At 36.1% G+C, this 27,003-nt stretch overlaps 1 protein-coding gene and 1 long non-coding RNA gene across 9 annotated transcripts in view; one reads left to right on the top strand and one right to left on the bottom strand.

Annotated features, from left to right (window-relative positions):
- Positions 1 to 27,003, top strand: part of LOC111429185 (Down syndrome cell adhesion molecule 4) — a 117,081-nt gene that overhangs the window by 1,908 nt on the left and 88,170 nt on the right. The window lies entirely within an intron of this gene.
- On the bottom strand, positions 1,341 to 12,651 carry LOC111422798 (uncharacterized). 2 transcript variants are annotated; one of them, XR_011640947.1, is made up of 3 exons: positions 12,377 to 12,651; positions 5,413 to 12,299; positions 1,341 to 5,376 (listed from the first exon to the last, which is right to left on the bottom strand). It is a non-coding gene; the product is annotated as an uncharacterized lncRNA (long non-coding RNA). The 2 variants fall into 2 exon arrangements; XR_011640946.1 differs by having other exon boundaries at positions 1,341 to 12,299.

Here is a 27,003-nt window from a genome sequence, read left to right as displayed (position 1 = left end):
TGAATATCTGGGTGCTGTTCTTCGTATTCCACAAATTTGCAAACCATAGCCGAAACATTTATATCAGTGCGTAATTGCACTTGAAGAAGTCAGTTTGCGTTGATTTTGCTTGTTTATATAATGGATTTATGAAGCTTTTAGGCAATACCCTCGTGATTGAGGTTTAAGGTTCCGCACTAAATTCGCAACCTCAAATGTATCCTTGGTTCATAGACAGTCGGGATTCTAGAAGGGTTCTGGGTGTTCTAAAGTCTTCGTCGGTTCTAAATACCATTAGCGTCTTTCTGCAGATTACATGTAAGACATTTTAATTTATTTAGTTTTGACTTGATTTAATAAATACTAGATTTTTTCATGAATGTAGCTTAACCTAGCCCTAAAGATACAACCGTTTAGAAGATTGGTACTCCTTCTCACTTTCCATGATCCATATTTAATGCATCTAAAGAGCAGGAAAATAAACGAGTCGAAATATTGAAAATTTCTAATTGATCTAAAAACTAAATAGATATTTTTCATTACTCTTGACCGTTTGGGATTCAGTATAAATTAGAATACATTGAATAGTTTTGGAGTATACTCCAGGAGTACTTAGTTCTGAGTGATAGTTACCGTAGATTGTATTTAGCAACCAACAATGGTCGTTCAATATTGGTTCATTATATCGCAACAATAGCAATCACAATAGAAGCGCACAGGGATATTTTATTATACCTGCCGGACAAGGGGTATAATGGCGAATCGGTCATTGCAAAAATAACGTTGTGTTGTTGGAGTTCCATTTATCACGTACCGCTATTCAAAGGCTGGCTTCTCGCGCTTGACTAATTTCGGCGAGTAATTAAATTTTCATCAAAACATCGGTTACAGCTGTACGTACGCTGTACGAATCTCGAGTGGCTTCCCGAACACCTCTACCTCTACCCGGTGCAGCCAACGGTGAGTTTCGCGTGTTATCTCTTCCGCATCAGCGATAAGGTAGGAAAACTTCCGGGACCTCGTTAACTTTTAATTGCAAATCGTTTATTTCGGCGTATCTCTGTTTGTAACTCCTATTAAAAGAGAAACTAACGCTGAATTCGTTTTTGTGCGCTTGACAGGAGTTCCCACTTTGTAGTGTAGTTAATGAGAACGGAACAAAAATAACTATATTTCAAATTCTTGATAAAGTGAAACTTTATACTTTTATAAAAAGCGTTTGTTACGATTATTCAAATAAAGTCCTACTATTTGGTTATCCAATATCGAAGGGTAAAGCTCTTGAATTCGATTCGTTTTATATGGTAATGAACTTGATATGTAATGTTAGGAAGAAAAAAAATGGAAATGAGTGACACTGATTGAGATAAAAATATATTTATTTTTTTATGATGGTTTGATGTTGAGGTTGGTAACAAAATGTAGTATTAATTATGAACACAGAATAATGGAGATACACCCATAATGTGTAAGTGTACATACAGTTTTACAAACACATTCGTGTACACCGAGCGACCGTTCATTTCAAGCTTGCCTATTAGTAGTAAATTTGAATTTTTGCTGCCGGCACAACGCAATGGTTTCAATTGAAATATATTGTGGCACTACCGTTGAATGGGGTACATCGTTTAGCTTTTTCCCTGACTATTATATCCGTCAGCCTCCATTTAAAGCTATAAAGTATCGATTTGCAGACGAATGCTTTTTAAAATTCTACCTCACGCAAAAAACTTTTTAACTAAGTAAATAAACGACCAACCTAAATGATTGGAATGTTTGGTATAAATTAAAAAAAAAATTAAAAGTAATAAAAAAATTTGAAATTGGGTTGATAAAATCTAATTGTAGAGGTGATTTTCGCATAAATCCGAGAGTCGCATCGCGTCCAGTACATCGTGATTTCTGTCAAAAACATCGGACGTTTAATATCCAGAACAGTTGGTGCGTCGTCAACGTTCACCTTCTGTGCGCTAGATTTAAACCCCATTAATCATCGCATTCGCGGTCGAACGTCATACATCATCACACCCATATAATATGTATATTTACCTTTGCTAAACTGAATGGCTTATCGACCTTTTTTCAGTTAAACGAAAGACGGTGGTGATGGGAGTAGGGATCTAGTGAAACCGGCGTCGTAGTTCGAACGTAATTTCCTTTAGACGTCGACCCAAGAAGATGAAAAACTTTCATATTTTATGAGTTTAATATAAGCGGAAATTGCGACTTGGGTGTATGTCGTTTGTCCTCAACCGCAACTCTTTTATTGGAGATGTTTCCTTAAGTGCACTTCCGTAAGTTTCATGGAGTGATATATTTTTTCTTCCAGTTCAATTTTATCGTTATGAAATTTTTTAATTTTAAAAATCGATAATTTATTTCGTTGCATTTTCGCAATACAAGATATCCTACTTTTCTATAAAACGTATACGTTTCACGTTCTGTTTTATTATCGTTATTCGAGACACGTTCTCGTTGTAACTTGGCACTTACTTTCCAGTTAGAAACCCATCTGCGTACTGAATATTATCGGTTTATAGTTAGTCGAGTGCCAGACTATGGAATACACACGGGACAATAGCGTAAAGTTTTGGTCCATTAACATTTTATAGTTGAGGATTTCAGTTGCTTAGCCTTCACGTAATAATTACAATACGTTACGTTTCGTCGGTTAAGCTTCCGACAACTTTGTTGAAGTCCACCAAGTTCACTAGTACGGAAACAAGTCGTTACTGTCAAATAGATATCTCTATTAACTATTCAGGACGTCCGATCTTCCTTCTATTCTAATTTTACATAATATTAAATAACATAGCTTAATTCTTCTAATTTTAAACTGCAAATGGAAATTTGATTGTTAAATAGATTTGTGTTGACGTCGTAGATGCTTTATTATGTTCTAATGTAACTCAAAGAGCCTTTATTAGCCACGTTGTTTGACAAAAGGTCGTTTCATTACAAGCTGATTTCATTCAATCTATTCCTGTGTTCTAATTTTACTCAAAGAGCTTCAAAATTTAATAAGCAATGTTTTCGTTGTTGTTTTTAATTTAATCTAAATTGAGGATTGTAAATTATACTCGAATAGTACATTCTAAATGTTAACTCTTTTAAGCTGTTAAAGTATAAGACACTTGATTTTTGTTAATTTAATGGATACAAATTGAGCATAATTGTTTATCTGACTTATCTAGTTGTTGTCAATAACGTGCTTTATTCCTGTCGACCTCAATAATTTTTACATACACTAATCCGCTTACATAGATGTGACAAAAGGGATTTAATTCGATTTTGGACGTCAACAAAAATAGAATTGAGGTCATTTCAAACTGTTTTGTGACAAAAATTACGAATTAACGCTTTCACTGCTAATGGATTGTTATACAGGGTGTTTCATAATATATACGCAGGACTTCAGGATGTGATAGCTGCTAAAATTTGAATAGTTTGCTAAAATGCACCATTTTCGAGATACAGGGTGTTGAAATTTAATTAAAAAAATGTTATCTACACAAAAAGGGTATTCTAGGTCATAAGCTCTAAAGTTGACCGTTTTCTGGAAAAATCAATTTTTATGTTGAAAAACATGGTCAATTTTTTGCAATAAAAATTTGATTTTATAATTAAATAAAATTTATGTAAACGTTAGAACAAGTAACAAAAGCAAGTGTTAAATTTTATAACAAAAGCTACCTCCTGTCAAAATAACAATTAGTTTGTACCTGCAAAAAGTAAATTTGTATTACAAAATTAAAAATGAATTACACAAACGCTGAAATGTGCGAAAATTTTTACGGAATGGCGTGTTGTAATTCGGCGGAAACAAGGCGGTTGTATCAAGAAAGACATCCTGATCGCCCACACCACACCATAACTTGTTCTACGGATTCACCAACGACTATGGGAAAATGGAAGTTTTAAAAGGAATACTGCTGATAATGGGCGGCCTATGGAAGTTGCAAATCCTCAAGTAGAAGAGGCTGTCCAAAACGAAATTGATGAAAATCCGACCACAAGTACCAGAAAAATTGCTGACAACTTAAATCTATCTCACTGGACGGTTTGGAGAATTTTGAAAAGGCAACTTTTGTATCCCTACTATATCCAAAGAGTACAAACCTTATTGCTAGGAGATTTTCCGGCAAGATTGGCTTTTTGTACATGGATGCAAGACAAAATAGCTCAAAATCCTGAGTTTGGAGCCGAAGTACTGGTTACCGATGAAGCATCCTCCAAGGATGGTATTTTCAATTTTCACAATAACCACATACGGGCAGAAGAAAATCCACATGAAATTGCAGAAGGCCATCATCAGCAACAATTTTCCGTAAATGTAGAAGAAGTAAAAAGAAGTACTACCGGAACTGCTGGAAGATGTACCGCTTCAAGTAAGACAAAACATGTACTTTATGCATGATGGAGCTCCGGCTCACTTTAGATTGATTGTTTGCTAATACTTGGACGACGAATTCCCAGACCGTTGGATCGGTCAAGGAGGTCTGCACACTTGGCCACCGCGATCTACCGAACTTAATTGTTTAGATTTTTTCTTTTGGGGCCATCTGAGAACCCAAGTCTACGCTACTCCAGTTGAAAATGTTGACCAATTAAGAGAGCGCATTGTTGTATCTTGCGACATAATTCGGAACACTCCGGGAATTTCGCTGCGTGTTAGACAGTCAATGCATCGAAGAATTGCTGCGGACATTTCAACATTTAATTTAACTGTGTATGATTTGTAATTGTTTTTTTTTAATTATGTAATTATGAAGTTAACATTTGCTTTTGTTACATGTTCTAACGTTTTAGGCCCACTTTTACTACCTCTTGATAAATTTATTTTATAAAATTTATATATTATGAAACACCCTGTGTAATGCCTACATGGTTATGAAAATGTGTGTAGTGGTATTGTTTAGTATCTTCTTCATGCTATTTAGAATCGTATTGAAATATTATATTAGTCAAATTTATTTTAAGATTTGGTAGTCGTTTCATCTTACTAGCATGCATAATAGTATAAAGTCTTATCATAATTTTGGGGTTGCAATAATTTTGCGATTCTGAGTTGTGTTAAACTGAACACTTAGAAGTTGCAATTAAAGCTACACTAACTCTCTTACTCGTACTCTGGCATTCTATTTTTTTCTTGTAGCTTACTTTCTGTAGTTGTTCTGCAGATACCATACTAAGTGTTTTGTAGAAGCTAATTGTCGTACGTAATTGGATATCGTGATGGTGAAGCTTTCAGATTACTCTTTGATTGTTTGGATAGTCTATTTTCTATTTGACCTGATTTTCTGCAACTTGCTCTAGGAATCTTTAAGGAGTTAAATTTAATTGTGTATGAAAATCATCACCATTCTGCATTTGGGATTACACTTTTTTCTTTAAAGTCTATTACACCAGACTTTCAAGACACTAATTGCGTACCTAATTACAATGTTGAAGCTAAATGTGCAGAATTTTATGATCTCATTTATCGAATATGAGAGCCTAACTAAAACCGAAAGGTAATTCGTTATCACCCTAAATTTTTTTAATCAATTTGGACTGCTGCAGTCATATTTATGCAATCAAGTGGAGTCTGCATTGATTAACCCTATATTTGGAAGTTGGTCAAATCAATAATCAAGTTCCGCAGATACCCATTCATGCATCTTTGTTATTTGATTCTAATAAATGATTTGCTGCTTAAGAAGAGCTCCTTACTGTGTGACTACATCTTACACCCTGATGATTTTATCTCAATTACACGCGATAAGTGACACTATTTCCCGATAGGACTTATATTAATTGAGGAAATAGCATCTCATTATATTTTCAGCTTTCACTATATATCGATTCTACACCTTGTTAGATTAGGTACTGCCGTATATCCCCAACTTTAAACTGCCTCGTTTGAGGCAGAAAAAATTGTTTGTTATAAAATTTGTCATTCCACAATTACTAATCTTATAGTTTCATATATCTCATCAAAATAATCTCTTTTATGGGTCATAACGTTCCACACTTGCGTTTAATATTTAAGGAAGTACCGAGTATTAATAATCTTCCGGTCTCCTTTGCTTATCCCGTACATCGTAGACTGGTCCTTAATCTTCGCGACGGTGCTAAGGAGGGCGAACGGTAATGACCCCGTGCACATCCAACCCACTCCTCCCCTCAACGTTCCCTTGCTGCCAACGACTTCGTCCGTGTTCTCGCTATCCCGCTACCGTCACGATAAAGTCTTCGCTCGGGCGTCACCCGAGTTGGGGCATAAGCCTCCCTCATTAACAAGCCCCTAATAACGCCACGTCGAGCATTGATGAGGCGGCGAAGTAATGCGCGAGCACGCACTAATTAACTTGCGCGTCCCCCTTTTCTGCTCTTCAGGCAAATCCTGGCCCGTCGAATACACCAGAGTTTGAATATAGTGGGTGTGCACTGTTCTCGACGCTTAACAATGAGCTTTGACAAATAGAAAAGTTGATGATACATTAGTTGGTTTTGTTTGATGTGGTGTAAATGGTGTCAGAGAGATGGATATTTGGTCCTTGGTCTTTCGCTTCCTGTTCGATACTCGTGCGACCTGATTTATTTTCGTTGGCGGAATCAATGGCGCATTAAATTTTCACGGTTTCACCTGATTGGAAACGGTTTGGCAGTAGCTAGTCGATACCTCACGTTTATATAATCAATCGTGACGGGTTTCCAATTTCACATAGATTTTATCTAATAATCACAGTGTTGGGTTAATTTAAAATAAAATTTCAACAAAAATTCTTCAATACTTCGTTTCATCGTATTTCTTGTTGAGGGGTTAGAGAACACAGACGGGCCCTTTCATTACGTTGAGTGATGTCGGCGCGTTGAAAAGGGGTTAAAACAAAACGAATTTTTGATACGAAAACTTGCTACCAACGTAAGTGCGCCCGGCTAGGAGCGGAACTTTCCTTTCATGGCGTGAGGTTCTTTGAGGAGTTTGCTGACAAAAATATGATTCATCTTAGTCCGTACCTTTTCAAACTGACAATAGCCGCCTCCATTACAATGATGACGCGAAGTAGGCCGGATGCATCATTCAATATCTCGCAGAAGCAGTCCCCTTAATGCCTGAAAGTTCACCAACGCGATGACGCTGATATTCAATCTAAAGTGTAAAGAGAAGAGAGCGTTGCGGGCTTGAACAAAACGTTACCAGTATTCATTCGAAGAACTTTTAATGGAACCACCAATTTACGATGTTCAAATGCAGTAAACGACGAGAGAAGGGGAAGGGGGTGTTTTATACCTAGTGATATAACATCGAATTACATGAATGTGATATATTTTGTATTATTACTGCATTCAAAAACTTTAACAAAAGCGCATTCTGTATCAGAATTTACATGTTGAGCGCATGTGTAAATAAAAGGAGATAATCCTCGGGGCATAGCCACGACCGTGGATGCAGGTACAAAAATGTACGCGAATCGGAAATCCTGGTGATAAAGAGCAATGTTATTATTTACAATGTTGTATTAGCGGATTGGTTTTTGTTTATTTTTTCTATGTATTTTTTATCAGTTCTACACATTTTTCTTATTTTCCTTAAGAGAAGCTTTTTGTTATATCAATCATTTCAAAACTTTTTAAGATTCTTTAAACAAGAATTCCTTTTTGTGAATTGATTATAATTTATAAAGTTATGTTTTTGGCTTCTCGATATTGATACGTCAAATATGCCCTTTATCATAATAAATCCCCCGTTCTTTATACCAACCCCTTCCTCCACTACTCCACGGAACGCGTTGTAACGTACAGCCCAATATTTATCAAATAAATATACCACGTCCCATCCAAAGCCATACAGCGCATGATAAATTATTCAATTCCGTAACAGAAACCCGCAAGCCGAGAGGATACGTCCCCGCGGGTCGGCGTTCGAGGGCGTGTACGTTTGTTCTTACCGGATGGTGGTCCTCATAAATCAAACTGAGATCCCACTATTCATATATTACCCCACGTTTAATATCGGAGGCGGGACTCTACGCTTGTTGATTTTCGTTCATTGTCGCTGCAGGAAAAACCGGCGCCGTCGCCGGTAGCAAAAATACCGATTCTGTAACAAGATACAATCTTGGGAGTGCCACGCCATCCACCTTTTAATGGGGGAAACAATAGACGACCAGAAAAACAAAAGACAAAGGGGTGAAAAAAAATGAATAAAAGTCTCTGTTGTACCTGTCGATGGATCACATAGCAACACCGCTGATTTTCAATAGAAGATGGACTTCCCTTTTCGCGGAACGGCACGTAATCGATACACGCAAGGCGACCTTTGCCCGAAAATAAATTGTTTTGCCCCTTGTCGTTAGGAACGTTTCCTTCTTAGCACCCTCAAACCTGCCCTTTTTATCTCATTCGTCTACATCGATCTCCCCGGCGAAAAGGTAGGCGCCGCCACTCATTCCACCGTGTTAGCTCGACCTCGAGGGGCGATTGCTTTTGGTAAACGTATTGCAGGGACGACGTTCGAAGGTTGGGACAGTTTTCCTCCTTACCTCATGCTTTCACTGTCGGGGCTTTACTTTGGGGGAGAAAAATGTGAGATTGGATCTTTAAAAAAATCCAAAAGGAAGATTGATAAAAAGCCTATAGGTAAATCTTTCAGTAACGAATCTTTAGGACAAAGTCTTTTATGAATTTTAAAAGGTACTGTAATATGAAAATATATGTGTAATAGTATATTGTGTCTCAAGGGCAGAAAATAAGCATTAGCAGCCCGAGGCTATTAGATAAGGGCTGCTAATGCATTTCTGCACGTGTGACACACAACTGTTTTTTGACTCCCATTAAACCAAACAAAATTGCAAAAATATAAAATAAAACTAATTTTATAATTTTGTCGCAGTTTTGATTAATGAAAAATTATGAGAAACGTCAAAAATGTCCGCAAATGTCAATGAAGACTAACTAGATTGTGATGAAAAACTATAAAGTAGGGACGTTCAGAGTTTAGAATCCCAAGGGCCGAAAATCTAGCTTTCAGTTATTTTTTTAGGGCTGATATGATTTACTTTCAGGTATGGGAGGCGAAAAAATCAATTAAAGTATTTATTTTATTATTATTTCGATGCTACAATGGTTTCGACCTAATTATAAGTCATCATCAGGTTACAAATTGGTGATATAGTATAATGCTCAACATTGAATCCAACAAGCCGTATGAAGAAGTTCTACCTATTCTACCGTTTGGTATGAGTTGTGAATCGTTGAGAACTATGTGAAACAAGATATTGGAGATGGACAAACCTAAAATATGTAGGACTTCATATAAGATTCAAGAAAGAAGGCTAAGAATGCAAAAATGGATTTCAAATTTAAAAGGAATCAACCAGTTCACTTTAAAAGTCGTATTAAAAATCTTTCCATCTTAGTAACAAAACTGAACGAGATGCCGTAGAGTGATATTCGGTCCATTAACGTCCAAGTGGATCCCAAGGGAAGGGTGATAGAATCAACCCCTACAGATCGTTCGATGCTATTCCAAGAAGTGCCGTATCGACAACGATAAGTGAGTGTTACGATTGTTTCCCCGAAGGAGTGAGGAGGTTGAAAAAGCGACGTCGAATCGAAGGTGGAAAGAGGGTACCCGAAGAACAATCAAGTTTCGTCTCTCGATAATTGAAGTACAAGATGTAAAATTGAAAACAAGCAGAAGTAGCCGGAGAACAATCGAATTATCGGGTACGGCTTCCGGAGACCGGAGGCAATCGTTAGAAGAAAACGGGATGTCATAAAATACCGTAAAGGATTTACGGTTAAGGGTGGTCTCGAGCCTCGGATTACAGTCAAAAAATGGATCGAAGTTAAGGGCGGGGGGTGGTAACAAAATGGACGAAACAGATTTAACGGAGACGATGCGATCGGTTTATCGAAAGTTTCTAGCTACAAATGGCTAGCTAAGGCACCCTCTGTGCGGGGGCGGTAAAGCTCAGCTATTCTCTAGTTTTCCCTCTGCGAGTTTGATCGAGTTAGGCACGTGACGGCCGGACGTATTCGCTAAATCGGATTACCTAGCGTCGTACTACTAGTTACGAAAACTGCCTTCAGGCGCGGCTAATGTTCGGTATGGAGGTCACGCCCTCACAACCAGAAATACTTAAGAGCTTCGAAATGTTTTTTCAATGCGAATTCAAGACGACGCGACGGTTCTACAAGAAGATTCAATATCCAATAACAACCTAATTTAACCAATTCATTTTATTTACTATGTTAGGTAAAGAGTTTTTCTTTGAAATTGAATCATGTAACAAGATTCATTATTTCTTTAAAATTTTTTTTAATCAATATTATCCAAAATTATTTCAAAAAATATTTATCTTATAAGTATAATAAATATATACTTTTAAATTACCCCTAACTACTATTAATATCGTTCTTCACATCAAGTATCCTTCACAAATCGCAACTTCAAATCCTTGTTTTATTAACATTATTGTCTCAATATCAGAACTGACATCCTTCTATATCAGTGTTCTCTCTGGTCATCTCTTCTGGTTATCCTTCGTGCTTTACAGCATTGTTTATCGTCTCTTTTAGCATCATCACGAATTACTCTTAATATCGTTGTAACATCATTCACCTATTTCAAGATTAACTCTGGATTCCTAAATATAAGATATGATATATTTCAACATCGTCCCTAAAATCTACCAACATCACTGTAACTTCTTGCAGTGTATTTTTTAAGATCATCCTCTCTCTTATTAGTCTTCAACAGCATCTCAGATATAGTTTAGTATAGGTGTTAAGTATGAGTACTGCCTATGTTTTGGTATGAATCTTTGTCTCAATCAACGTCGTTCTTACCATCTTAATTATTGGCTCTATCTACTGTCGATGTCGAACTTTGTTCAACTTTAGTGTAATTATCTGCAGTATAATCTTTAACATTTGGTCTAATTTAGTGCAACATTAAGGGGTTGTACAATATACCGATAAGGCTCGTTACTACCATCTTCTGGTTAAGCTATCTAAGGGATTATTACCACGGTTACTGCTATTTTACGCGCTCTGATAGGCTAGCAGATGGGTTTATCTATAAGATAAATTTGACTAAAAGATGGTAGTAATGGACCTTAATCTGTCTGATAACTATCCGGCCAATAAACTTATCCGGAGGATAAGAATATTCGCTGTTGTACAATCTGTTTTTGTCGGGAGGATTACTATCGGCTAAATAAGACTCGGTTGGTAGTACTTTTTCCTCATATCAAGTAATTTGTGTCGTAGATTGGTAACGCTAACGTCTTTCTTTGAAATTTGAACTGATTTTGACAATAATAACAATTGTGTAAATTGTGCAATCAGCATTTTAAAAGATATCGAAAAATATTTAATTTGTACGATTTTAGTACCAGTTAAGATTAAATATGCATTTCTCATAAACAGAGTTAAACACATATGTATTGTGATAATTTTAACATTCTCTTAGTTCACCGAGAGAACATAACCTAGAATTTGTGACAGAGAGATTTTTTGTTGGTGAAAATCTTATCTTAAACCGTTTTGTTTACTTCCAAATGTATGAATTATTATAGTTCAGCTCCTAAAGCACATTTTTCATCCATCTTTTGAGGTTTTAACGTTATTTTGAGGAAGAAATCCTTGATTTAAATTTGAATTTTTCTAACTTTACTCATTGTTGAAATTTGGCGTGTACTCCAATGTATGTCTAAAAACGAGAAAAGACAACGTTGAATACGAAGTTTTATTACGTTTCATAAAGGAATAAGGGAAAAATCAACGAAAAAAGAATGAGATTTTGAAGGTTAATTCCGAGAAAAATCAAGAGATGACGCTAGTTTCGAAGCAAGAATTTTGAATTTTGAAAAGGGCGCGAAGCTAAGATCCAATCAGAGACGAGGAAAAAACAGTTGGAGTGCCGGGGTATATAAGGAGATCTCGAACAGGGAGTGGAAGAGTCGTCGTCGGACCATCGTCGAATCCACGTCGTCAGATAGAAGAAATTTTGAATCTCAAGAGATAACCTCAAAAATTTAAGATAATTTTTTTAAAAGTCAAATCAACTTACAAGATTAAAATAAAAAGAGAAATATCCTACAACCTATTCCGAGAACTACCGATACTTCTTCGAGATCATCCAAGACCCTATTTCCGAAGAACAAACAGTTCAATTTCCCGTAAGAAGAATCCTGTAGACCATCCAGAAAATTAGTTAGTGCCCCGAACACAAGAGACAATCCATAATCCAGATACCACATTGAACTCCAATCCTTTATATTTCACAGTGAGTCGGATGATAATTTTATTTTATTATTTAACATAACCTACAAAAAGAAAAATCAAAGAATCAAACTCAAAGAACAACTCACACGAGTTTCCTATAATTTTGATCAATACTTACTTGTGGGTAAAGATTTATTAGTTTTCTTGAATAACGTTCATTTATTTCATTCTATTTTCTTCAACGAGTTTGATGACAATTTAAAACATCGGCCATTTGTTATTTTCAAAGAACGGTTCTAACGAGTTTTATCCCAAGGTTTATATATTAACTTATATATAAACCTTGGTTTTATCCTACTCTCTCTCTCTCTCAAATAATAAACGGGTTCTCTCTAATATCGATATTTCAGTCGATAACCGCAGTTATCTATTTTATTTAAAAATTTATCTCTCATAAATAAGCATTGTTATTAAAGTAGATTTAGGAAAACCACTTTTTTTGTTACTCATAAAACGAGTTAATTTGATTTTGTGTTTAATTAAATGAATTTTTTGTCGAAACTGATTAATATTCTTTTGAACCTGAACTTGCCCGAAACCCTGAGTTTTTAATAAGAGTCTCTTAAAATTAAAGAAACCCAAATTTATAATTTAATAACTTGTGTAAAAATACACAAGTAAAACATCACAGTATATTATAAAATTTGTAAAATAATTAACCTAAACAATCACTATCAAATTGTGATGGTGTTCCATCGGAGCTTAGTTTGATTAAATTTCTAGTTCTTTCATGTAACGGGTTTACCCATCACATCAGTTTTTAATATTTCGTATTTACTGCAAAGCTGTTCCCATGTACGGTTTGTGGTGCTGGTTAAATTAAAAGTTTGATAAATCTTTTGCCATGCCGCTTACTAAAATACAAGGTATGTGATAAATAATTACCAAGTACCTCTTTCCAAGCGATCGCATCTGTTTTTTATTTTCCATAATATTAGCTAGATTTTCTACTATTTCAATTAATCGCCAACACTCCTCTTGTGTATAATTAGTAGCACGTTTATTTTTTTTGCTTCCAGAACAACAAACTAACCAAACTTTTTCACGACAAACAACAGATGTTTGTCAATGTTGTTATATAAAAACCTTGGTAACCATACATATCTGGCGGATAACCGTCTTATCGGCACCTCTGAGTACCCGATAAGTTATCCTGTCAATAATCTCCCTGACAAAAATATCCGTACATTGTAATACAGTACAAACTAACTTATCGGCCAGACAACGCTATCGGGAAGTTTATCGGTATATTGTACAACCGGCGCTTAGTCTAACTATATATAATATGCTCCACGCACGTCACTCAAGACGGCTAAACCGGAATGATTCTAGTTCCAGGTCTTGTGTTAGTTCTAGTATTGCATTATCACAATCACTGGAACTAACACTAGACCGAGAACTAGAACTAGAAACATTCGGATTTAGTTACACGTTTCTCAAGATGGATGAAAACAACAGACGATAGTTGTTTGGAGTTTTCAGCATCAGCAGTTTTTCAAAAAACGAAATTCTTTTTCTATCTCTTTTAGTTTCGGAGATAGCCTATGCGGACAACGATTTTGGGACACCCGTACATTAAATTCTAAAGTGACCTTTTACAACACTATATTTTGATAATTTATTGCTATAATTTTTTGGCAACTTTTTATTTTTTGTTTAGTTAAAAAACACTAACTGCTTTAACTACTAAATTTATACATTATTGAAACACAATATCATCATAAAATTCACATTATATCACCCCTATAATATCGAAACTTTCAGGGTTTTATGTAAAATAAAACCAAACAAAAAAAAAATCTCCACACTACATATCACGTTTCTAAATAATTAGGGTTTGTATTTTACATACCTAACGTAACCTGAACAGTTTTCCATCACGACCCGTATGGAAATTTTATATACCCATATAAGTAATGCTACACCATTTCGGGATATTATATTGCACCTTTAAAATCACAAAAGAAATGAAATAAAATTCCCTTAGAAATTCTTTTTCAAATCTCTTTTAACAAGTTTTCAACATTTTCGTCAATAAGTACGCTAATTGCAATTTCCACTTTTAATTGCGCCGACCAGGCCAGTAAAAGTTATGTTCCGTAATTACCTCTTATTTCACTTAAAAATTGACGACCGATCTTTCCCAGTAGTGCATTAAGGTCAAAGAGACTCGCAAATTGCGGCCGACGATGATAACGCGGTTTGATCGAGTCAACTTACTTTAGTTTCAAACTCTTTCACCATAAGATGTAAAGTTGACGGAAAGTCCTTTCCACTCGATGAAACTCCCCAAAGAGAGACGCTTGGCCAAAGTTGAAGGAAATGAAGGAATGAGTGGGTCAAGTTAGAAACTATTACTTAAATTAACAGCTTGATGTAATATTTAAAGGAAACTTTGATTAGATTTCTTATTTCGAAATTGAAAATGTATATAGGTTTAAATTGATTGAGAAAACACTGTAGTTTGAACAAGAAGATGTTCCGGTTCTCGGATAAGAAATTGCAACGACGAAACTGTCGGAAACCGGTTCATTTTATTAAACGTCGTAAATCGCACGATTGCGAGTCTCGTATTTCGATGTCGACGCGAAGTGCGTCGTAATTTAAGCGAGGCGTTTTGTTTGGCCAATGATGCGTCTCGGAAAGAATCCTTGCCGAGTGTTATTTACGACCACCTTTTGTTTAATGCATGAAACAATCGCTGAAACAATTCGGCAAATGTTTTGCTTGTATTACCCACAAGCAAAAGCAAAAAGAAGATGTTTGGTGTCGGAGTACCTCCAACGATGATGTAATAAATTTTGAATTTTCATACACGATTTCCACTGAGGAAACTATCTCATGAGAATTTGCTTACTACGAAAGAAAATTACTTCGAAATTTAATCTGACAGGGATTTACATGAATCAAGTTTATGTCATAACCACAAATAAATAATAAGTGAAAACATTTGAGATTGGATTATGTACGTAACTGTAAATTCTGAGGAATTACAACAAAGTTAATATAGAAGCAAACTTAGTAATTAGAGAGGCGGGAACGTTGTGTATTAGCTCGTCGATGCTTGTAAACCTATTAAACTATTAGGGTGTATAAACATACATGGATGCCTAACGTGAGCAATAGGGTTAAATTCGAAGTTATACGCCGATTACCGCTCGCCCATAGATTTACGAAAGTAAACTGGGTCGCCGAAGATTAGCATTTTGACGGCAAGAATTTTAAAATACTTGCTGGAAAACCGGGGAACCGTTGATAAAATTAAATCGGATTTAGAACGCCCCGTGCTCACGCCGTCATGAGCGCAGGAAATTTCAATTACGTGGATAATAAGGGCGAGATTCCCTTGGGCATCTTTTTCAATTTTCAAGCATTCCAATGCGAAATAATTTATTCTAGACTCGCGTTTTAAAATAAACCCTGCTATATATAGTTATCACTTTAATTGAAAACATAAACTTTCTGCGTTGGTTTCCGTTGGGGGCGACGACGGAATCGTGTGAATTTATTATAATTTAATGTCGTTTCTAGGTGCTTCCGCAAATAGAATACTTTACCAGAGATTTAATATCCGGTCTAATAATGATTATTTGTATATTTTTCTATATATATCAAGTCATAAATGAAATGTCGCTTAAAGATGTTTACTTCCACGTACGTTATCGTTGACGACAGAAAATTTCCTGTATCCACGCGGCTGTTATGCAAGAATAAGTTAGCTAGCCGGAAGCAATTCCATAAATTTTAAAATCTCATCTGCATGGTACAGAAACAACAACCGTGTTCGTGGTGAAACCCTCCTTCTAAATCTGAAGACTCGACCGCAGGCTTTACATAGATGAGAAACCCTTGCGTGTCGACGCCGCCAATCAATTATTAATTATTTACAGTACCAGCTAATTGGAACAGATCTCTGCATCAGAACGTGTTACCAAGAAATCCCTTCGAATTCGCGTTTACCTCGCTCCCCTTAACCACAACAGGTCTACTATATTCTCGTGCTGTTTACTCATAGCGTCTTTGAAACTCGACAAAGAGCATAATTTTAGATGATTTCGACTAAATTGTTGTGTCGGCCTTATACTAGTAGCTGAATAAGGTTGAAATTCGACGGGGATGCACGTCACTAAGCATAAAACCGCATCGACTAGAGGGTAAAGGTACAGAGAGAGTTGCTTAATACATTATTCATGCAATAAACTAGAGACATGCAATTTTGCTTCGGGGGAGAAACAGAAAAAAATGCATAACAGATGGTGGTTTTGGAGTCATAGGAAATCGTTGAATGCTAAAGATGTAAATTGAGGGATAGTTTCAAAAATGTGTTTTTTATTTGTAAAAATTTTTTTTGTATATAAGTGATATATAACTTATTGGTAACGAATAATAACGAGGTCAAAAAATATATTATATTTCTAATTGTTTAATTACGAGGTTATTATTTCTAATTGTTTATAAATAAATTAATTAGATGATTCCTAGAAGACTAAGTAATTCCTCCATAAGAGAAGAATACGAGGGAGTTTTGAGTTGTACATTGACAGAAGTATTTCTTGACAGTATTTCAAATATCTCACTCATTTTAGATAATGAGGGAGTACATCGTTTCCACACTGCACTTGCTCACGTCTAGAACTTGGTTAATTGACTTAAGAAGCTGAAAAGTGCTCCTTTAAAGCATGAACAGAAGCTTCTATATCGAAGAACTATCGCAACCTAAGTTTTTTCTACACGGCGTAGTTTCCTCTCATCGAAGGGGAACTTATTCCTGGAAATGCCATCCAAGTACCAAGATTGAAAAAGGAAGCTTACGATCTTTGCCTTCGTCATCAGCGGCAAGTACTTTCCGAAATTTTGTATTAGGAACATTCATATCTTAGACGTCATCCACGGTGTGATGCTTCAGGCTGAAATTTGCAATAAAGATTAACAAATTTATGGTCTAGAACTTGGTCAATTAACTTAAGAAGCTGAAAAGTGCTCCTTTAAAGCATGAACAGAAGCTTCTATATCGAAGAACTATCGCAACCTAAGTTTTTTCTACACGGCGTAGTTTCCTCTCATCGAAGGGGAACTTATTCCTGGAAATGCCATCCAAGTACCAAGATTGAAAAAGGAAGCTTACGATCTTTGCCTTCGTCATCAGCGGCAAGTACTTTCCGAAATTTTGTATTGGGAATATTCATATCTTAGACGTCATCCACGGTGTGATGCTTCAGGCTGAAATCTGCAATAAAGATTAACAAATTTATGGTCTAGAACTTGGTCAATTAACTTAAGAAGCTGAAAAGTGCTCCTTTAAAGCATGAACAGAAGCTTCTATATCGAAGAACTATCGCAACCTAAGTTTTTTCTACACGGCGTAGTTTCCTCTCATCGAAGGGGAACTTATTCCTGGAAATGCCATCCAAGTACCAAGATTGAAAAAGGAAGCTAACGATCTTTGCCTTCGTCATCAGCGGCAAGTACTTTCCGAAATTTTGTATTGGGAACATTCATATCTTAGACGTCATCCACGGTGTGATGCTTCAGGCTGAAATCTGCAATAAAGATTAACAAATTTATGGTCTAGAACTTGGTCAATTAACTTAAGAAGCTGAAAAGTGCTCCTTTAAAGCATGAACAGAAACTTCTATATCGAAGAACTATCGCAACCTAAGTTTTTTCTACACGGCGTAGTTTCCTCTCATCGAAGGGAAACTTATTCCTGGAAGTGCAATCCAAGTACCAAGCTTGAAAAAGGAAGCTTGCGATCTCTGCCTTCGTCATCAGCGGCAAGTACTTTCCGAATTATTGTATTGGGATCATTCATATTTTAGACGTCATCCACGGTGTGATGCTTCAGGCTGAAATCTGCAATAAAGATTAACAAACTTATGGTCTAGAACTTGGTCAATTAACTTATTCCTGGAAGTGCCATCCAAGTACCAAGCTTGAAAAAGGAAGCTTGCGATCTCTGCCTTCGTCATCAGCGGCAAGTACTTTCCGTATTTTTGTATTGGGATCATTCATATCTTAGACGTCATCATGGTGTGACCCTTCAGGCTGAAATCTGCAATAAAGATTAGTAAACCTATGGTCTAGAACTTGGTTAATTGACTTAAGAAGCTGAAAAGAGCTCCTTTAAAGCATGAACAGAAGCTTCTATATCGAAGAACTATGGCAACCTAAGTTTTTTCTGCACGGTGTAGTTTCCTCTCATCAAAGGGGAACTTATTCCTGGAAGTGGCATCCAAGTACCAAGCTTGAAAAAGGAAGCTTGCGATCTCCGCCTTCGTAATCATCGGCAAGTACTTTCCGAAATTTTGTATTGGGAACATTCATATCTTAGACGTCATCCACGGTGTGATGCTTCAGGCTGAAATCTGCAATAAAGATGAACAAACTTATGGTCTAGAACTTGGTCAATTGACTTAAGAAGCTGAAAAGTGCTCCTTTAAAGCATGAACAGAAACTTCTATATCGAAGAACTATGGCAACCTAAGTTTTTTCTACACGGCTGTGTTTGCTCTCATTGAATAGGAACTTATTCCTGGAAGTGCCATCCAAGTACCAAGCTTGAAAAAGGAAGCTTGCGATCTCTGCCTTCGTCATCAGCGGCAAGTACTTTCCGAAATTTTGTATTGGGAACATTCATATCTTAGACGTCATCCACGGTGTGATGCTTCAGGCTGAAATCTGCAATAAAGTTTAACAAACTTATGGTCTAGAACTTGGTCAATTAACGTAAGAACCTGAAAAGTGCTCTTTTAAAGCATGAACAGAAGCTTCTATATCGAAGAACTATCGCAACCTAAATTTTTTCTACACGGCGTAGTTTGCTCTCATCAAAGGGGAACTTATTCCTGGAAGTGGCATCCAACTACCAAGCTTGAAAAAGGAAGCTTGCGATCTCCGTCTTCGTAATCATCGGCAAGTACTTTCCGAATTATTATATTGGGATCATTCATATCTTAGACATCATCCACGGTGTGATACTTCAGGCTGAAATCTGCAATAAAGATGAACAAACTTATGGTCTAGAACTTGGTCAATTGACTTAAGAAGCTGAAAAGTGCTCCTTTAAAGCATGAACAGAAACTTCTATATCGAAGAACTATGGCAACCTAAGTTTTTTCTACACGGCGCAGTTTCCTCTCATCGAAGGTGAACTTATTCCTGGAAGTGACATCCAAGTACCAAGCTTGAAAAAGGAAGCTTGCGATCTCTGCCTTCGTCAGCAGCAGCAAGTAGTTTCCGAATTTTTGTATTGGAAACATGCATATCGTAGACGTCATCCACGGTATGATGCTTTAGGCTGAAATCTGCAATGAAGGTTAGCATATCTATGGTCTAGAACTTAATGAATTGACTTAAGAATTTGAAGAGTGCTTCTTTAAACCATGAACAGAAACTTCCATACCACAACCTAAGTTTCTTCTACACGTCGTAGTGTCCTCTTATGGAAGGGGAGTGGATCGAGTTATCAGGACTAAAGCAAAGATCTCCCTAATCGTCTAGGATTAGTTTACAATTTAGTTCCCGACTTTGAGGTCGATTCTGTTCAATACTTTCTAAGTCTGAGTATGAAAGCTGTTCAAATTCTTAACCAGAGTTTTTAGAAGCTCTCTTTAATTTATTATTTAACATTATGGCTAAATGATTTTAATGTGTTCCCAGGGTTTCGAGATTGCAGTTATGTCGTTTCTGATTTTAGCATTAATGATAGTGGGGGTTGATATGTTGATGGTATTAGCTTTTTTTAGCTCAATTTCGTGCAATTTTATTCTTAACTTATGATAACATAAAAATCCGTGATCAAAAGTAATGCCAAAAACGCAAACTTTTTGTGGTTTAAATTGTTTATCCCTCTTGATGAATAGAATTCATTCGTTACAGTACCAATAAATGCATTTATTTTTTAAAAACCTTTATAGACATCAATTATTCGTTTTATGTATTGTTAAAAATATCAAGGTTTTCAGTGAGACAATTAACTCACGAATTTTAAACAATTAGTTCATAATCGGGTTTCATTCCGCTTTAATATTTCAAAAGCGACATCACTATATTCCATAAATTATAAAGCGCGGACTAAACAAAACAATAAATCTCGTCGGTGTACTATTGAACAAAATATGAAACAACCATTTGTTCACCGACGTTCTCGAACGCGTTTATTTTGCGTGACATTCGACGGACAGTAAACCAACATTTCCAAAAAATTGATTTAATATCGCTGATATATCTCAAAAAGTTAAATGTGCCTAAATTTAATCTTAACTGAAATCTTCCTTTGAAATTGGCTGGGAACATCGTGTAGAGAAAACTGGGTATACGACATTTCAACGTTGGGGCTCGATAATTTAAATTTCATTGCTCAGTGCCGACAGTGCCATAAATGTCAGAGCCAGCGACCCCCCTAAAAGTCGCATAAATATTATATGGCCGTGCTAGATATTTGATGGAGGCAAAAACTATGCCATAACTTGACGTGGACGCCGCAAGTTGCGACGACACGTTGACATTTCCGATGTAAGATGTAGCCGAGAATATCTTTCGATACATTCCGGACGTGTTCCATTTTTCCAACCCTGTTATTGGCCCTTTTACCCTCTCCAATGTTTGTTTGAGTTCGACCAACGAAGTGTATAAAATAAAAATTTGTTTAAAAGTTACATAGAATTTTGATTTTGTTTGAGATTGTGATTGAGTTTATTTACCAATATAATTGGATAAATGATATTAGTTTATGTATAAATAAATAGTAATTTCATTTAAATTGAATTTTCGATAAATTTATAAATAAACTTGGATTTATTAAACGTTCCTGTTTTTCACATTTGGATTTTTGAGCAATCACCGCTTTAGAATTTACATTTTTAACATCAACATTTTGTTACGTAATGTAAAACAACTATGAACCATTTCATTTACATTATAATTGATATTTACAAAATTGAAAATTGTTTACTAACTCATCGATAAAATTGGTCGCTTGTAAAATTCATTTTGGCGTATGTAGGGTAAACAAAAATGGCGTTGACGTGGAAAGAACTCATCAGAAAGCCAATTTGTGATGTGGAGAGGAGCGAACGGCCGGAATTAATTTAGACCATTAAACATTCATTAGGCGAGTGGTTGACAGCAGCGCACCACTCGACCTCTGGTCAACCATTTAGGCCGCACCCGGAAGAGGGCGGACCGGTTTCTCTGACATGCAAATCGAACACACATCGCCCTATATGGTTGGCTCGCCATTAAGGCCGCAAATTGAGGGGATCTCAAAGAGCGCACTCCAACAGAGAAAAGTGCCAGTTCTTGGTATCCGCTTCCAATTATTATCATTCTCGAAACTGATTTATGACCGACATGGCTAACTTTCCAACCTAATATTATTAAGGAGCTTTTCAAAGTATCACTTTATTAATCTCTTTATATCTTTAATAACAAAAAATTGTATATATGAATGAAACACAAATAACCGATAAGTATATTATGATATTGACTTTGTGATTATTGAGGTGTGTACTGAGTTGCGATGATGTTGTTTCAAACACATCTAAGTTTATTCCTTAATCATAAATTCTTCATATACTTCTGTTCCCTGGCTCTGTTTTGATTGTCTCTGCCATAAAAGTACTCCTTGATCTCGAAGCATCAGCAATATTGACTCTGATTTTCCTTAACGATGTTAAGGATTACATCAAAATCATTTCTGCCATATCTCAACTTTATTCTGGTTAACTCCGAGATCTTTTACAAGTTTTGTCAGTTTCATCACGGATGTCCAGAGACTGGAGAGAAGGACTCGAACTCTCCAACCTAATATTATTAAGGAGCTTTTCAAAGTATCACTTTATTAATCTTTTAATATCTTTAATAACAAAAAATTGTTATAATCGTATATTGAATGAAACGCAAATAACCGATAAGAATATTATGATATTGACTTTGTAATTTTTGAGGTGTGTACTGAGTTGCGATGATGTTGTTTCAAACACATCTAAGTTTATTCCTTAATCATAAATTCTTCATATACTTCTGTTCCCTGGCTCTGTTTTGATTGTCTCTGCCATAAAAGTACTCCTTGATCTCGAAGCATCAGCAATATTGACTCTGATTTTCCTTAACGATGTTAAGGATTACATCAAAATCATTTCTGCCATATCTCAACTTTATTCTGGTTAACTCCGAGATCTTTTACAAGTTTTGTCAGTTTTATCACGGATGTCCAGAGACTGGAGAGAAGGACGTAGATAAGGGAGGGAAGGTACAATGAAAGATATTGGCAAGGAAGTGGAAGAGGCTGGTGGCCAGATTTCCTTGTGGTAATGAGGAGAGAGCGAACAGGTACTGTGCGGACGATGTGGAGAGGATTGGGGGACGCTAGAACATATGTTGAGAGGATGTAGTGAGCTGAGAGAGGAAGAAAGGAACCGGAGGCAGATTCTGGAAAAGGGGGGCTAGGCAAGGGATGGATGAGGGAGGTGGTTGGGACGAGGGGAAGGAAGAAGGTAAGCGATAAGGGAAGTTCAGTTAAGTTTGGTTTTAGGAAATTGTAAACTCTTAGTGGCCACCATGACTAGTACCAAAGCTAGATGTTCGAATAATAATATGTTTTGTTGGATAGCAGTGGCATAGGCCCAGTTATATTAATCATAACCTTGATTGATTGATCGATCAATGCTGTTCTGGCTTCCAGCATAATCTATTAATATTTTCATGATATGTCTAAGTATCATTCCCGATATCTCTCAACATCTCGATATATCTTCTATGTGCTTATTTCCAAGATTTTGTTTAAAACATTATACAGGGTTCCCCATAATAGGCTACCCATTTTGAAATTTGAATTAAAATTCTTTTAGTTAACAAAACAAACTTTTTATTATACTAAATTACAGCAAACTTTTTGGGATTTATGATAACTTATAAATATTTGGCTAATTTAATTCTAACTTTTAAAAATCACGTCTTCTAATTGACCTCCACCAACTTCAACACATTTTTCAATATTAGATAAAAAGTGGTTCATTACACGGCGTAGCAAACCTTCGTCTATTCCTTCAACTTCTTCACGAATTTTGACTTTGAGTTCCTCGATTGTACCTGGACGACTCGCAAACACTTTGGCTTTTAAATATCCCCACAGGAAAAAATCGGGTGCCGTTAAGTCGGAGGACCTCGAAGGCCAAGGCAAATCTCCGAATCGAGAAATGAGTCGACCATTAAACATTTCTCGCAGAACCCTCATTGAGTTTCTGGCGGTGTGAGCTGTCGCCCCATCTTGTTGGTATAGTAAGGGATTGTTTAGTAATTGTAAATGCTCGTCTATTTAATTCGTTAATGAGGAATGTCTCTAGCATGTTTACGTAGCGCTCGGATGTTACTGTTACAGCGCGGTTATTTTCATCCTCAAAAAAATATGGACCAATAATACCAAAAGATCCTACTCCACACCACACAATAACTTTTGGATTATGGAGGTTCTGTGTAAATAATTTCACGAGGATTTTCATTTGACCAGTATCTAAAATTCTGTTTATTAACCATGCCGTTCAAATAAAAATTTGCTTCGTCGCTCATTAGGAGATTGTGAATTGCTCCTTGATGTAAATCCAAAAATTCTTGACAAAATGCTAACCTTGCTTCTTTATCTTGATTGCCATTTGGTACTTATAGGGATGAAATTTTAAATCCTTTCGAATAATTCGATCTAAGCTTCCCTTTGATATTCCTAGGATAAGGCTTTGTCGATTAGCAGACCTTTTAGGACTTCTTGTAAACGCAATTCTAACTCGTTCAATATTTTCTGGTGTACGAATTGTTCTTCGACGTCCAGGCTTTTTCAAATCTTGTACAGAACCATTTTCACGCCAATGACGAACCCATAACTTTACAGTTTTACGATTTGGCGTGTGACCCCTATTGTTGTTATTAAACTGACGCCGGAATGCACGCCTAACTTCTTCTATCGAATTGCTTCTAATGTAAGTTTCTACACAAAACACACGTTGTTGGACTGAATAATCCATGAAAGTTCAAACAGATGTTGAAAAAAAATGACGAAACTAAAAATAATATCGAATATTATCTCGATAATAATAATTAATAATTTAAAACTTATTTGTGACAGGCGACTACTTGATTAATAATTAACTTAAATCCCAAAGACTACAGAAGATATTCCCACAGAGAAAAACTTATTTAGTTATCTCATAGGGAATTTATTAATAAAATAAAATGGGTAGTCTATTATGGGGAACCCTGTAGTATAAAACGTAGTATTGAAATAAAGCAAGAAGTTTTTTTATTTAATTTCTTATTTAATCTATAGTTTTGTAGAGATTATCCTCTTTCTTTCAGAACTCCTCATAATTTTACCATTTATTCTACAACGTAAGTTTTTTTTTCTTGGGTTATCTTTTATTTAGTAGTAGTCATTTCAATTTATTCAGCGTTGTCTTGGATTTCTCAAGGGGTATATAGTATACAGAAGTTTATTTATGATGAAATGTTAAAAGATTGTGAATCTTCGTGATACTTAAAGGAAATTATTTAACTATACCTATATTTATTTGTCAACCATAATTTAGAGATTTAAACGTTTAATTAGTCAATCAAATTTGAATGGTCAAATCATTTAAAGTTATTATGATTCTTTAAAACGTATTTATGTTATCGTGCGGTAAAATTTGTACGCCACAAAGTTTACGATATTCGTTTTAGTACTAAGGTCGTATCGTAAAATATCTTTTAGTAGTACCGGTGTATAGATCGTTGAAGGCAGAATCAGAAGAAACTGCGTTTACATACCCGAAACAAATCACCTATTTGGAGACCGTGAACCGTACATTGAAGCTGTCACCCCGGAAATCTCCGGAATTTACGACCGCGGCTCTATAGGTTATGATACGGCGGGCAGTAAAATTCATTGACGCCAATTTATGTTGCTTGTATGCAGAGGGAAGCTGCATACATTTGTCATATCGACAATACATATTTTATAATTTTATGGTATGCTTTGTTACTTTTAATTTTTATGAATCTTTTGAAAGTTTTAATTAACAGAGAGCTTCAGCTTAACTAAAAACCTGCTTTATTGAAATCGAACCGTAGTTCTTTGGTGGAGCGGGCTAAATGCACCTCAATGAGAGAGCGGTGGTGATAGGGGTTGCCATCGTTTAATATCAGCAGGTGCGGTCGACTCGGTCCAATTAATTAAAATCCTCCCCCGCATAAACCGTAATGAGATTTAATCCGAAACCCTCTGATCAACTAGCCTTTGACATTCCCTATCATCATCGAATATTACCTCTCCAATAAAATTTCACTACATTGCTTTACGTTCTATATAATCACCTTTGCATGTATATTAACTTTTCCACTACCTTTTTTTTAATTTTCTAACAACAATCCTCTAAGGGAATGTATCTTCGTTATAAAACGGGGTCGGATAATGGATCCGAAGTATCCAGAAGAGGTGCGTCTCTGGAGAGAGCGTCCTAGTAATCGATTTCTTTAAAAATGCTATGCACCCTCCTAATTACTACCGACCTGTGAGTCTGCGCAACCGCCAGAAGTCCACAACAACCTGAACAGGGCGACACCATTCGTCTGGTTGAGTCTTTTCGTTCGTCGGACACTTAACCGGGCATTACCATCGTTGCGATGTCGTCTTCGCCCCTATTATTGCCGCTGTTGCATTCTGAGTACGACGTCTAACGATGCTTCTAAGCTCATTTGGGGCTTTTAATCTAAGACGCGAGGCGCCTATCAAACGGCAATTCGAAATTATTGAGCTTTGTTCTTCCTCTCTTCCAATGATTATACTTTAAACTTTAAACGAATCATTTGTTTCTATTAATTTAATGTTATCTCTATCTGTTACTTTTTCGTTTTTTTTATAGGTAAGAAGCAATATATTCTGATAAGAGAGGCTACTAAAGATTCATTTGCGTAAGTACGCCGGAAGCATAATTTAATGTAAAATCCACTCTTCTAAATTTAAAAATACCTTGGGGCCGTCGTACGAGCACTACATCATCATTTTTGTTTTAAAATTGGTTGAATGGATGGTAGATATTTTAAAAGTAGGTAATGCTATTATTCCGATCTACAGAAAAGTAAATTACATTGCAATCTGGAAAAGGTCTACTCGCTGGTGATCACGCGCAATTTATTCGCCACGACAACTACGAACGGCAATAATTTATAAATTATTAAATCGTTACATTTATGAAACGTCTTCTTAATATTTTTCGACTTGAATTATGTTGTATAGATTTTAACCTTAATTGTTTTTATTTAATTGTGGTGTTTAAAACCGCAACATTTTAATCCTCATTCCTTTAAAATCTCCATTCTCTCACGGGAGAAAAATGGTAGTCCCAGTTGTATAAAAACGGGACATTTTCCGACTGTGAATAAAAACCCGGCAACCTCTCACCCTCCAAAATGCGTGACACGGACGATTTAAAACGTTAACCCGCAACGCTCCGGCCAGCGGCGTTTTAGCCGCCACTCTATTTTATCCGGGTTATCCTTTTGACAGATTCGACCTCGAACGAAATTACGTCCGAAAGGACTATGTGGTGGTTTTTTTTTTTTGGGTTGAACCGCAATACATATTCTAAGTTGGGCTATTTACTAAAACTAATAAACCGAAAATGAGGGTCCCAAAGGGATTCCCAAAAACGCAATCACGCCCTGAAATTACGACCATATCAGGCTACAACTACGTGGGTTGCGACGCGTACCAAC

The sequence above is a fragment of the Onthophagus taurus genome, chromosome 7 (genome assembly GCF_036711975.1).
Source record: "Onthophagus taurus isolate NC chromosome 7, IU_Otau_3.0, whole genome shotgun sequence".
Taxonomy (NCBI): domain Eukaryota; kingdom Metazoa; phylum Arthropoda; class Insecta; order Coleoptera; family Scarabaeidae; genus Onthophagus; species Onthophagus taurus.
Note: the sequence above shows the minus strand (reverse complement) of the source record. Positions and strands in the feature narration are given on the sequence as shown.